At 41.2% G+C, this 12,013-nt stretch overlaps 1 protein-coding gene across 3 annotated transcripts in view; it reads left to right on the plus strand.

Annotated features, from left to right (window-relative positions):
- The window catches only part of DCAF5 (DDB1 and CUL4 associated factor 5), a 102,248-nt gene that overhangs the window by 34,816 nt on the left and 55,419 nt on the right, over positions 1-12,013 (plus strand). The gene's annotated exons all lie outside the window — the stretch shown is intronic.

Here is a 12,013-nt window from a genome sequence, read left to right on the forward strand (position 1 = left end):
AAGGTCAATTCTAGGCAAATAAATGATGTAGTAGTGAGAACCTCCCTTCAGTCCTGCCTTCTGTCTTCAGCCCAGTTTTCCTCAGATGGCTGAGAGCTTTTGCTTTTTTCTCTCTTTTACTTATATGTTTCCAATGTTTGTACATCCTGAAGTCACTCTCTCTGAAGGTAACCACAGTGAATGGTTTCTTATGTATCTTTCTGGAACATAATTTACTTCATATACTGGCATGTATGTGTGTCCTTTAAAAAATGTAGACTAAAGGAATCATGTAATAATGCCCATTGTTCTCAACTCACCCCCCCCCCCAATTAATAATATATATTGAAGCTTTACTTATATTAACACTTATAGACCTAGTACATTCTTTTAATGGCTACACGATATTCCATTTATATGATAGACCCAACAATCAGGGCTTTTGTTATAGACAATGCTGCATTGCACCTGCTTGCACATCTACTTGGCCTACTTTTGCAGAAATATCTGAAGGGAGTAGCTTTATCAAAGGGTGTGTGTTTCCACATTGTTCATGAAATTATCAAGTTATCCCACCACCACCAAAGACTGTACTGGTTTATCAGGCTACCAGTTGTGCATAAGACCACATGTTTCTCTAGACTCTCACCAATACTTAAACTGTTGCTAATCTATGGGGCGGGGGGGGGGGGGGGCGGGGGGGATATTATCTTGTTTTGATTGTTTCTTCAGTAATGGGTGAGGTTATGTGGTTTCTTTGGTATCTATAGTTTTCAAAGACCATATGGGAGAAAAGTCATCTAATAAGGCTAATTGGCAATCTTGATAGATTCCTTTCTTATGAACAGAGGAGCACAGTGCTGTGAGGACTGGGATGTTTTTACCTGTTTCTTTAATAATTGGCAATCTTGATAGATTCCTTTCTTATGAACAGAGGAGCACAGTGCTGTGAGGACTGGGATGTTTTTACCTGTTTCTTTAAACTCTTCTGAGATTCTGTGTGAATTTATGGGTATGAAGCAGAGAAGGGTCATGACATACTCTTGCGGCCCTGTTCTTCATCCACTGGTATTTTGGAATTAAATTACAGATCTTTTCCGTTTGAATTCTCTCAGTCCATGTTGGTGTAGAGGGAAGAAGAAAGGGCCTTTTGTCTTTTCCATGCAGGATTCATTATGTTGAGTTGCAATACATGTTTGTCTCCTAAACACAGCTACCTTGAAAGTCCAACCCAGATCTTAGGGCAATTCGGAATCCCGTGGGAGGATAAGCTGGAACCGGATAGGTCTATTTCAGGGATTCTTAAAGTCTAGGGAAAGATTTTTGCCCTGGCCTGGTGGCTCTGTTGGTTGGAGCGTCATCCTGTACACCAAAGGGTTGCAGGTTTGGTTCCTCGTCAGGGCACATGCCTGGGTTGCAGGTTTGATCCTCGGTCCTGGCATATATAGGAGGAAACCAGTTTTTTTTCTCTATCTCTCTATCCCTCCCTCCCTCTCTCCATCTCTCCCTCCCTCCCTCTCTCCCTCTCTCTAAGCATATCCTCAGGTGAAGAGTGTAAAGAGAAAAAAAATGTCTAGGGAAAGATTTTAGGGAATTTGTGAACCCCTTATAATTGCAGGTAATTTGTGTGTGCTTGTGTATCTGAATGGGCACACATGACATTTTCCCCCCTAAGGATGGGGAAAGAGAATTTACTAGGTTCTCATAGAGACCCTTGACCCCCAAGAGGATAAGAGTCACTGGTGTTCTAAAGATTCTAGATTTAGAGCTTATTGTGGTTCCTTAGCAGGCTAATAAGTGATTTCTAGCTTGTAAAAGGTTGGGCATGTGAATAAATTCTGGGCCTATTTGGAAGGCTTCCTGGAAACAAATGTAATCACCAAGGATCAATAAGGAGGCCTCACACCGAACACTATTACCCCCCTCTGGCTTAACCTACAGATTATTCCATACTGGAATGGTTTCTCTGACCTACCCCAAGCCTAAGCTGTACTTCCCTACTTTAGCTTGGTAAACCATAGAAGTGTGAACAGGGTAATGTTTTTGTTACTACTGCTCTGAAATAAGCTGATTAAAGGGTTTCCTGGTAGAATAAAAATGTCAGCTCTAGAAGGGAGTTTAGTTATCATTTGATCTGACTTCCTCATTGTACAGATCTAGCTCAGCAAGGCTGAAGAGCTTCATAGTTTAGGGCAGTGGTTTCCAATCTTTTTTTGGCCATGCCCCACCTAAGCATCTCTAAAGTCCTGGTGCCCGCCCCTGTGACATATAATTCTTATTCAAAAAGTGAACTATTCACATGGAGGAAGCCTAAAAGGCCATTAACTTAGTCTAAACAAGCTTCCAAAGAACATGGCATCCATGAAAGAGAAAAATAAAAGAACGAAAGAACAATTGAAGTATTGAGGAAGAAATCACTAAAAATTGTTTTAAAAATATGAAGTGATATGAAAAAATAGCAAAGTTTCAAACCATATAATAGAGAATGAAATGCATAAATATGTCACAATATATATTTATTCCTATTTTAATGTTAAGAAAATCAATACACAGAGAGGTACAATAACGTGTGTGTGTGTGTGTATGTGTGTGTATCATATTCCCACCCTTTTTTAATCAGTTAGAGTCCCTGTACATTCTAGTTTTTCTTCATCTGGACCTCCTTGCAATAGAACTTCGTAAGAATTCCTCTTAGGTTTTTTAATACAGACCTGTTCAACTTTGAAGTTGGTCCAACTCTAAGTCCTTTAGACTTTCTACCTCTAAAAGTTAAATTTCTTTTTACTGTCTCCTGGCCCAGTCCTTGTCTGCATGCTGGCTTTCCCAGTTTCTTGCTCTTCTAAGCCTGGAAACCTGCACATGCTATTTATCTTGCTGCAAAGCTTTAGAACAGAGATTGTAAACTAATTGCCCTGTAGGCCAGAGTCAACCCACAGAGATATTTTGTTTGTCCAACACGATGTAATAATGTTTAGAAAGTTACACAGAAAAATCACAATTTCTAACATCTCTTTAAAAAGTTAAAAGATCTGTTACCATTGGATCTTTATTCTCACATGACAGCAGTCTGCTGAAGCTAAGTCATGAATTCCTCTTTAAACCTTTAGGATGTGTTACAGATCTCACCACTTCTTGATGTCTGAATCCAAGTGTGCTTTTCTCATTTACATACTTGCCTGACAAAAGTCTGCTTTAGCAGTTTTAGTGGTAATGAGTAGGCCAAGGAGGGGGGTGGGGAGACTTTGAGTGTAAGTGACTGGATAAGAGAAAACTTCACATGTACAAGTATACATTGCATGTTTGGAAAGGTTTCACTTGTTTCATTTGGATTCTTTCTGCTGTCACTGCCCACATCCCAGTTATATCTTGCTTGGACTGTTGCAGTGGTCTCTGAACAGTTTTCAGAACTGGGATTTTCTAATATCTAGAGCAGTGGTTCTCTACCTTCCTAATGCTGTGACCCTTTAATACAGTTCCTCATGTTGTAGTGACCCCCAACCATAAAATTATTTTCTTTCCTACTTCATAACTGTAATTTTGCTACTGTTATGAATCGTAATGTAAATATCTGATATGCAGGATGTATTTTCATTGTTACAAATTGAACATAATTAAAGCATAGTGATTAATCACAAAAACAATATGTAATGATATATGTGTTTTCCGATGGTCTTAGGCGACCCCTGTAAAAGGGTCGTTCGACCCCCTAAGGGGTCGCGACCCACAGGTTGAGAACCGCTGCACTAGAGTGTTGAGGAAAAGTGACGTTTCCCCCTGTTACTCTACTTGTCTCACCCTTTTCATTGCCTGTTTTAGCTGTCTGCTCACTTACTACCTCTCTCCCTTCTCATATCTTTAGTTCCTGTCAGTTTTTGTTAGGAACTATTAGTTCTTTGACAGGTAACAGTGTCTTGCTTTGACAAGAATAATAAAGAGAATGGTTCTTTCCCACTCAATAATAAAACTAGGGCAAGCCAAGAATTCCTGTAAAGACTTAACTCATGAGATGATGCTTTTCCATGTATGAATGACACATCTGAAAATGGGCAATGAGCGTCAGTTCCTACTATCAGAAAGAAGTTGCTCCTAGGACCTGGCCTGGCTTTGGAGGCCTCAGGTTAATTAAATGTCTCTCCTGCAGGACCTGTGTCAATCCTACTTCTTTAGAAACCAAATTAAGTGTAACTCCTTGCCTTCTGAACAAGCCAGACACTCTCTGCCACATTGCATTCGAGGTTGCTCATACTATTCCATGTAAAATAGAGCCCAGGGTATAACTTGAAAGGCTGAAAAGGCACTCATGCTCTGGTGTTTGTTGAAACTTTAAGAATGACCTGGCCTCCTTCCTCTCAGAATGCAAGGCCATCAGGTTAGACAAAGATTTCTTAAATTTTTGTAAACAGGATCCCAAAAGAAAAATAATGGGGAGAAAAATTAATAAATTGGATTTTATTCAAATTAAGAACTTCTGTTCATCAAAGATACCATTAAGTGAAAAGATGAGCTAAAGAACAAGCCATAATCTAGGGGGAAATATTCAAAATACATGTATTGAGCAAAAATTCATATCCATAATATATAAAGAAATACAAATCAGTAAGTAAAATACACAAAACTAAATTTTTTAAATGAGTATAAATGTTGAATAGGCCCCTCACAAAAGAAGATATTCAAATAACAAACAAGCACTTGAAAGGAACTCAGCTTCATTACTCACTAGAGGCCCGTTGCATGAATTCATGCACCAGTGGGGTCCCTTGGCCTGGCCTGCGGGATCGGCCTGAAACTGGCTCTCTGACATCCCCCGAGGGGTCCCGGATTGTGAGAGGTGCAGGCCAGGCTGAGGGATCCCACCAGTGCACGATTGGGGCCAAGGAGGGATGTGGGAGGTTGGCCAGCTGGGGAGGGACCACGGGAGGGCTCCAGGGCATGTCTGGCCCCATCTCACTCAGTCCCAATCAGACGGACCCCAGCTGCAAACTGACCTACCAGTTGGAGCGTCTGCCCCCTGGTGGTCAGTGCACATCATAGCAAGCGGTTGAGCAGCCTTAGCATAGCATTAGCATATTACGCTTTGATTGGTTGAACAGACGACTGGACACTTAGCATATTAGGCTTTTATTATATAGGATGAGGGAAGTGCAAATTAAAACCACAATGAATTACTACTATACACCCTAAGTGGTTAAAATTAGAGACTGAACATACCAAGTGTTGCCAAGGGAATGGAGCAACTGAAACTCTCATGCATTTTCGGTGAGTGTAAATTGGTACAACCACTTGGGGAAACTATTTGTCAATATTGACTAAAGCTACACATGACTCCATGCAATCTTACTCCACTCTTAGGTATAGAACCTAAATGTTCATCAAAGAAGAAATGGATAGGTAAACTGCAGAAGAACCATACAACAGACTATGACACAGACATAAAAAAGAATGAATAGAAACACACATTAACATGGATGACTCTCATAGCCTAATGTTGAATGAATGAAGCCATATACAAAAGAGCATGTGATTCCGTGTGTGCTGTTAAGGATAGACAGGTTATGGAACTCAGAATAGTGGTTACCTCTGGGTAGGGTATTAGGAAGGCATAAGGGAAACTTCTGTGCTTCTATATCTGTGGTAGTTTCATGAGCATATATATGTATATATATATTTTTAAATATATTTTATTGATTTTTTACAGAGAGGAAGGGAGAGGGATAGAGAGTTAGAAACATCGATGAGAGAGAAACATCGATCAGCTGCCTCCTGCACACCCCCTACTGGGGATGTGCCCGCAACCAAGGTACATGCCCTTGACCGGAATCGAACCTGGGACCCTTGAGTCCGCAGGCCGACGCTCTACCCACTGAGCCAAACCGGTTAGAGCTCATGAGTGTATATTTATGTAAAAATTTATTAAGCTATATGCTTAGAATTAATGCACTTTATATCATGTTATATCTTAGCGTACATTTTTAAAAGCATCCAAGGTCACTAGTATATTCAAGTGGGTATATATCTTCTCCCATACAATTCCAGTTATAGCAACATCACCTGCTCTTTAGGGAGCAACTTGAAGGGGCAGAAGAGGGAGAGAAGAGTGAAGTCAGGAGGACCCAGCAATTTGGACAGAATCATAGAAGCCTGCAAGAAAAACACTGGGGGTTGTTGGTGTGTAGTTGTCAGGATGGTTAGCTCTAATCAGGGATATGTCTTCTGGTTAGCCATTCCTTTCTATATCTTTTTCCACTTAACTCCTTTTTACTGTCTATGTGTACATACACAATACTCAGGCAAGTGTTTCACCCACTGAAACCTGTAATAAGTTTTTTTTTCTTCTAAAAGTGTATTCCTTTCTTAACTTTTTTTTTTTTTAATGTTGCCATCACTCTTATAATCAACCTGGCTGAAATCCCAGAGTCCCATTTGACTCTTCTGTCCCTTCATCTTTTTGCCATAACCAGCCTTGCTTTGTGTTAGTGCCTGGCCACTATTTTCAGTTCTTAAAGTCCCTGCCCCATTTTAGGCCCATATCACTCTTTCCATAAGGTAATTTACTCCTGGCTTCTTGCCTCTTTCTTCTGGAATATAGCACAGATCTTTAAACATCACTTTTGCCATTACCCTACTCAGGAGCTTTAGTGGCTTCTCGTTATCTTGGTTCATGGCCATGTCTCCAGAACCTATTACGTGGGATGATGCTCCAAGAGAATGTTCCTTTGGAATGACTGCATCATGTCCTACTTTACAGGATAAAATACAACTCCTTAAACAAGCAGTCTGCCTCTTTTCTGGTGCCAGTGTCCCTTCCGCCTTACTTCTCCTCCACGTACAAACACGCATAGAATTTCTCCATTTTTCTTTGCCTATTCATGCCCTAGTTACCCGTCAAGGCACCAGGGAAAACATCTTTGCTAAGACCTCCCTGCTCATAAAGCTTCCTTTGCCCACTGGATCCTTAGCACAGTGGTTCTCAACTTTGGCTGCACATTAGAATCACCTGGGAATCTTTTTTAAAATCCTGATTTCTGGGCCTCGTGAGGCCCAGATTTTAAAAAGATTCCCAAGTGATTCTAATGTGCAACCAAGGTTGAGAACCACTGCCTTAGCACCTAGCACAATTTTGGCACAGAGTATGTGTTGAATGAATGAAGCTTTCCCTTCTAGAGCAATGGTGGGGAACCTTTTTTCTGCCAAGGGCCATTTGGATATTTATAACATCATTTTCGGACCATGCAAAGTTATCAGCTTAAAAGTTAGTCTACTATATTTGGTCAAACATTTAATTAACTCACACCTAATGCCTTGGCAGGGTCAGACCAAATGATTTTGTGGGCCAATGTTCCCCACCCTGTTCTACAGGAAGGGATTGCTCTATTTACAGCCTCTGTAAAGCACTTATGATCTGTGCCATTCATGTTGCATGTCTCAGTCACTGCTTTTGCCATCATTGGTTATCTTGAATATGATTATCCTATATAATAAAAGGGTAATGCCCTAACCGGTTTGGCTCAGTGGATAGAGCGACGGCCTGCGGACTGAAGGGTCCCAGGTTCGATTCCATTCAAGGGCATGTACCTTGGTTGCGGGCACATCCCCAGTAGGGGGTGTGCAGGAGGCAGCTGATTGATGTTTCTCTCTCATCAATGTTTCTAACTTTCTATTCCTCTCCCTTCCTCTCTATAAAATATCAATAAAATATATATTTTTTAAAAAGGGTAATATGCAAATTGACCCTAACAGCAGAATGACTGGGAATGACTGGTCACTATGACACACACTGACCACTATGGGGCAGATGCTTACTGCAGGAGCTGCCCCCTGGTGGTCAGTGCGCTCCATAGGGAGAGCTCTGCTCCATCACCAGCCAGGCTGACGGCTGCCAGCACAGCCGTGGTGGTGGGAGCCTCTCCCGCCTCCTCATCAGCGCTAAGGATGTCGGACTGCAGCTTAGGCCTGCTCCCCGCTGGCAAGTGGACATCCCCCGAGGGCTCCCGGGCTGCCAGAGGGATGTCTGAGTGCCAGCTTAGGCCCACTCCCCCCAGGGACTGGGCCTAAGCCAGCAGGTGGACATCCCCCGAGGGGTCCCAGACTGCAAGAGAGCACAGGCCGGGCTGAGGGGACCCCCCCCCTCCCCCGCCAAGTGCACAAATTTTTGTGCACTAGGCCTCTAGTGTCTTACATCAGCTATACCAGTATTATGTTCTTGATTTCCTTCCCAGTGCCCAATAATTGCTTCTTAGAAAGGGGGCACTTGTCCTCATCTGTACTATTACTTGTCATGTTTTTCTGTGGATTTTTAAGGACAGGATCATGTTTTATTCATCTTCAATCCCTAGTGCCTAGCATAGTGCTTAGAATGTTATGGGTACTCAGTAAATATTGAAATGAATACACAGTGTTTTACTAATCCCAAAATAGTCTACATTTTCAAAACTATCTTTCTATAATGTTTCTGGGCCTAAATTCTTAGTGTAATTGCATGGATCAAAATGCCTCTAAGGAATAAACCATTAGAGGAGGTTGTAAGAGTTCTTGCTGGGCTTTGAAAGCCTGTCAATTAGAACTATGTGGGGGAACCAGAGATTCTGGTAAAGTTGCTTTCTAACCTTTAGGCCACAAGGTGGAGCTCTACAATACTTTGTCTACTGGAATGCGCAGGGCTTCTGGTATCCTAACCCAGTGATTCTCACACTTCTTTTTTTTTTTTTTAATTGGTTGTATTTTTAAAATATATATATATTTTTATTGATTTCAGAGAGGAATGGAGAGGGAGAGAGAAATGGAAACATTAATGATAAGAGAGAATCATTCATCTGCTGCCTCCTGCATGCCCCCAAGTGCCCTGACCAGAAATCGAATGGTAACCTTCTGGTTCATAGGTTGACGCTCAACCACTGAACCACACCAGCCTGATGATTCTTACACCTTAGAGGGCATCAGAATCACCTGGGGAACTTGTTAAAGAGCTCCTTCCTGGAACACAGACCCAGAGATGGAATTGTTGATCTGGGATGGTGGGACCTGTGAAGCTGCCACTTTTTAATCGATACCTAGGTGATTAAGCAGCTTTGCTTATACTGCAAGATGGACACTTGTTATTCAGAAACCCTTGTTGAATTTGCTACTATGTTCATTCAGACCCAGGGTCTTTGACTTTTTTTGTTAATCCTCACCTAAGGATATTTTTCCATTGATTTTTAGAGGGTAAAAGGGAGAGGGAGAAACAAAGAGAAAGAAATCTCAATGTGAGAGAGAGACAAGGATTAATTGCCTTCCCGCATGTGTCCTGACTAGGGCTGGAAATCGAGCCTACAATAGAGGTATGTGCCCTTACCGGAATCAAACCCGTGACCCTTCAGGGCCCCTGAGCCACACCAGCCATGGTACTTCCTAAAATTTGATTACTAATTTTCCTTTTGAACTTTTCTTCTGAAAATTGTATACATGATATAATTAAGAATTTTGTTTACCACATTCTTCCTTTTTATTGGCTGCTAATTAGCAGGCAGATGAATTTAATTCACTTGAAGTATGTATAGCAGTGTTACATGAAGAGGTGGAGATCTGGGTGGTTGTTGGCAACTCATTTTGCTTTCTGGGCCATAGTTCTTTGTCTGTGAAAGAGGACATTGATTCAGTGATCTTCCTGCTATTTTTCTGATTTTATGCTGCTCTGCTGCTTGCCTTTCAAGATTAGGTTTTGTGGGCAGACAGATATCAGGAGCCGGATGAACCTTGGTGAAACCTGGGTCTTTTTGTTTTGTTTTTGTTTTCTTAATGTTCTAAATCAGTGTTTTTCAAACCACTGCCTTTGATCCATTAGATCATGCATTTAACAGCTATTTACTGAATGCCTGTTGTGTATCTGGCACTGTTTAAGCACTTGGGATACACAGGGAAAAGTTATAAGAGCTAATAGTTCAGTGGGAAAAGACAAAAGAAACAAAATAAAATACATACAATATATGATTGTAACATGGTGATTCATGTAGTAGAGAAAAATAAAGCAGGCCAGGGAGACCAGGCGTATTGGGGAAGTTGCATTTTTGCATAGGGTATCAGAAATTAAGAGATAAGTAAATGATCCATGCTCATATCTGGGGAAGAACATCCGAGGCTGCAGGATCTGCAAGTGCAAAGGCCCTGAAGCAGAAGCATGCCTGATGTGTTCTAGGAACAGTAGGGAGGCATCATGTGGTTGAAGTAGAAAAAGGTAACTGGGAGGTGGCGTCAGAGACATAATGGATGAGAATAGGGAGGGATTGTCTAAGGCAGTGGTTCTCAACCTGTGGGTCACAACCCCTTTGGTGGTCTAACGACCCTTTCACAAGGGTCGCCTAAGACCATCGGAAAACACATATATAATTACATATTGTTTTTGTGATTAATCACTATGCTTTAATTATGTTCAATTTGTAACAATGAAATTGGGGGTCACCACAACATGAGGAACTGTATTAAAGGGTCGCGGCATTAGGAAGGTTGAGAACCACTGGTCTAAGGCCTTGTTGGCATTGTAAGGAATTTGGTTTTTACTGTAGTTGAAATGGAGGAGCCACTGGAGGATATTCAGCAAAGTAATGATGTGATCTGACTATATGGTTCAGTATCCCTCTGGCTGTTTTGTTCAGGATAAACCAGTGATGGCGAACCTTTTGAGCTCGGCGTGTCAGCATTTTGAAAAACCCTAACTTAACCCTGGTGCCGTGTCACATACAGAAATTTTTTGATATTTGCAACCATAGTAAAACAAAGATTTATATTTTTGATATTTATTTTATATATTTAAATGCCATTTAACAAAGAAAAATCAACCAAAAAAAATGAGTTTTCGTGTCACCTCTGACACACGTGTCATAGGTTCGCCATCACTTGGATAAACTGAAGCATGGGTCCAAGAATGGAAGCAAAGAGACAAAAAGTAGAAGCTCTTTCAGTGATCTAGTGGGTCATGAAATCAATTTAGGTGTCACAAGTGTTTGTTAAATAGCAAATATAAAATAAAAAGTCAATGCATTGCATATAGCAGGTGGTAAGTATTGTTCAATGAATTTGTGCTAAATAAGTGTGGGTATACTGGGTGCAGTATAAAATGTACAGAGGATTACTATTTAAAAAGTTTAAAAGCTGTTGTTTTAAGACATTTCTATTTCTGCCAACTAGAGGTGACTTTGGGTTTTGGACACATTCTCAGTGAGTGACTCCTGTATGAAATGGGCTGTCTTCCTGTAATCATGTCTCACCAGTCAGCAGTCTGGCCTTCTCTCCCTTTTCCTTTATGTTCCCCTCCTCTCTTGTTTTTGTATAAGAGATCTTAGTAGAAGGTACCAAATTGCGGTTTTTGTTTTCAGACCCTCATCTGTTTAGGATTTTTTCCAGAGTTTGCCTCTTTCCTCTTTAACGTTTCTCTAGCTTCGTGGCCTTGTACCCTACCTAATAGTCAGCACGCTCACCCCAGTTTCTTTTCCTGCCATCAGGGACTGCCTGTTTACCTGCATATATACCCACTCACTTCTGCACTGTTAACTGTTGCTGTAGCAACTGGCATCATCTCAGTCTTTCTCCTTCCTCTTGCTTTTCTCTTCCTCTTGCTTTTTTCTCTTCCTCCTGCCAAGCACTGTTCATTAAACTCTCCCTCCCTAGTTATGTACACTGTGAGATCAGGGCTGATAATATCTTTCAGAAGGTAGAACCAGGAATAATTTTAAGATGAAGATTTTACTGGCTGCTTACGAAACCTCTCTATTTTCTGTAGCTTGGAAAAGGGGTTGTTTTGAGTAAGTCAGGCCATCTGATTAACTATTGTTGAGTCCCTAATTCTATGGAAAATTCATGAGTGTTCTAGAACAATCTGTTATGGCACTGCCTTTTCATTCATTTTGAGATTTTGGTTAGTTCTGCGTGGCTTTTGGTATCTTTGGGACAAATGCAAAAACTTGGACTCTAGTTCTTCAACTCCGGGCATGTCCCTGTTCTGGAAGATGGTGATTAGAAGCATGGCAATGCCTGTTGTCCATGTTTGCTTTGTGGAGGGACT

The sequence above is a fragment of the Myotis yumanensis genome, unplaced genomic scaffold (genome assembly GCF_028538775.1).
Source record: "Myotis yumanensis isolate MYYU_CA2020_CCGP unplaced genomic scaffold, mMyoYum1.0.hap1 SCAF_1, whole genome shotgun sequence".
Taxonomy (NCBI): domain Eukaryota; kingdom Metazoa; phylum Chordata; class Mammalia; order Chiroptera; family Vespertilionidae; genus Myotis; species Myotis yumanensis.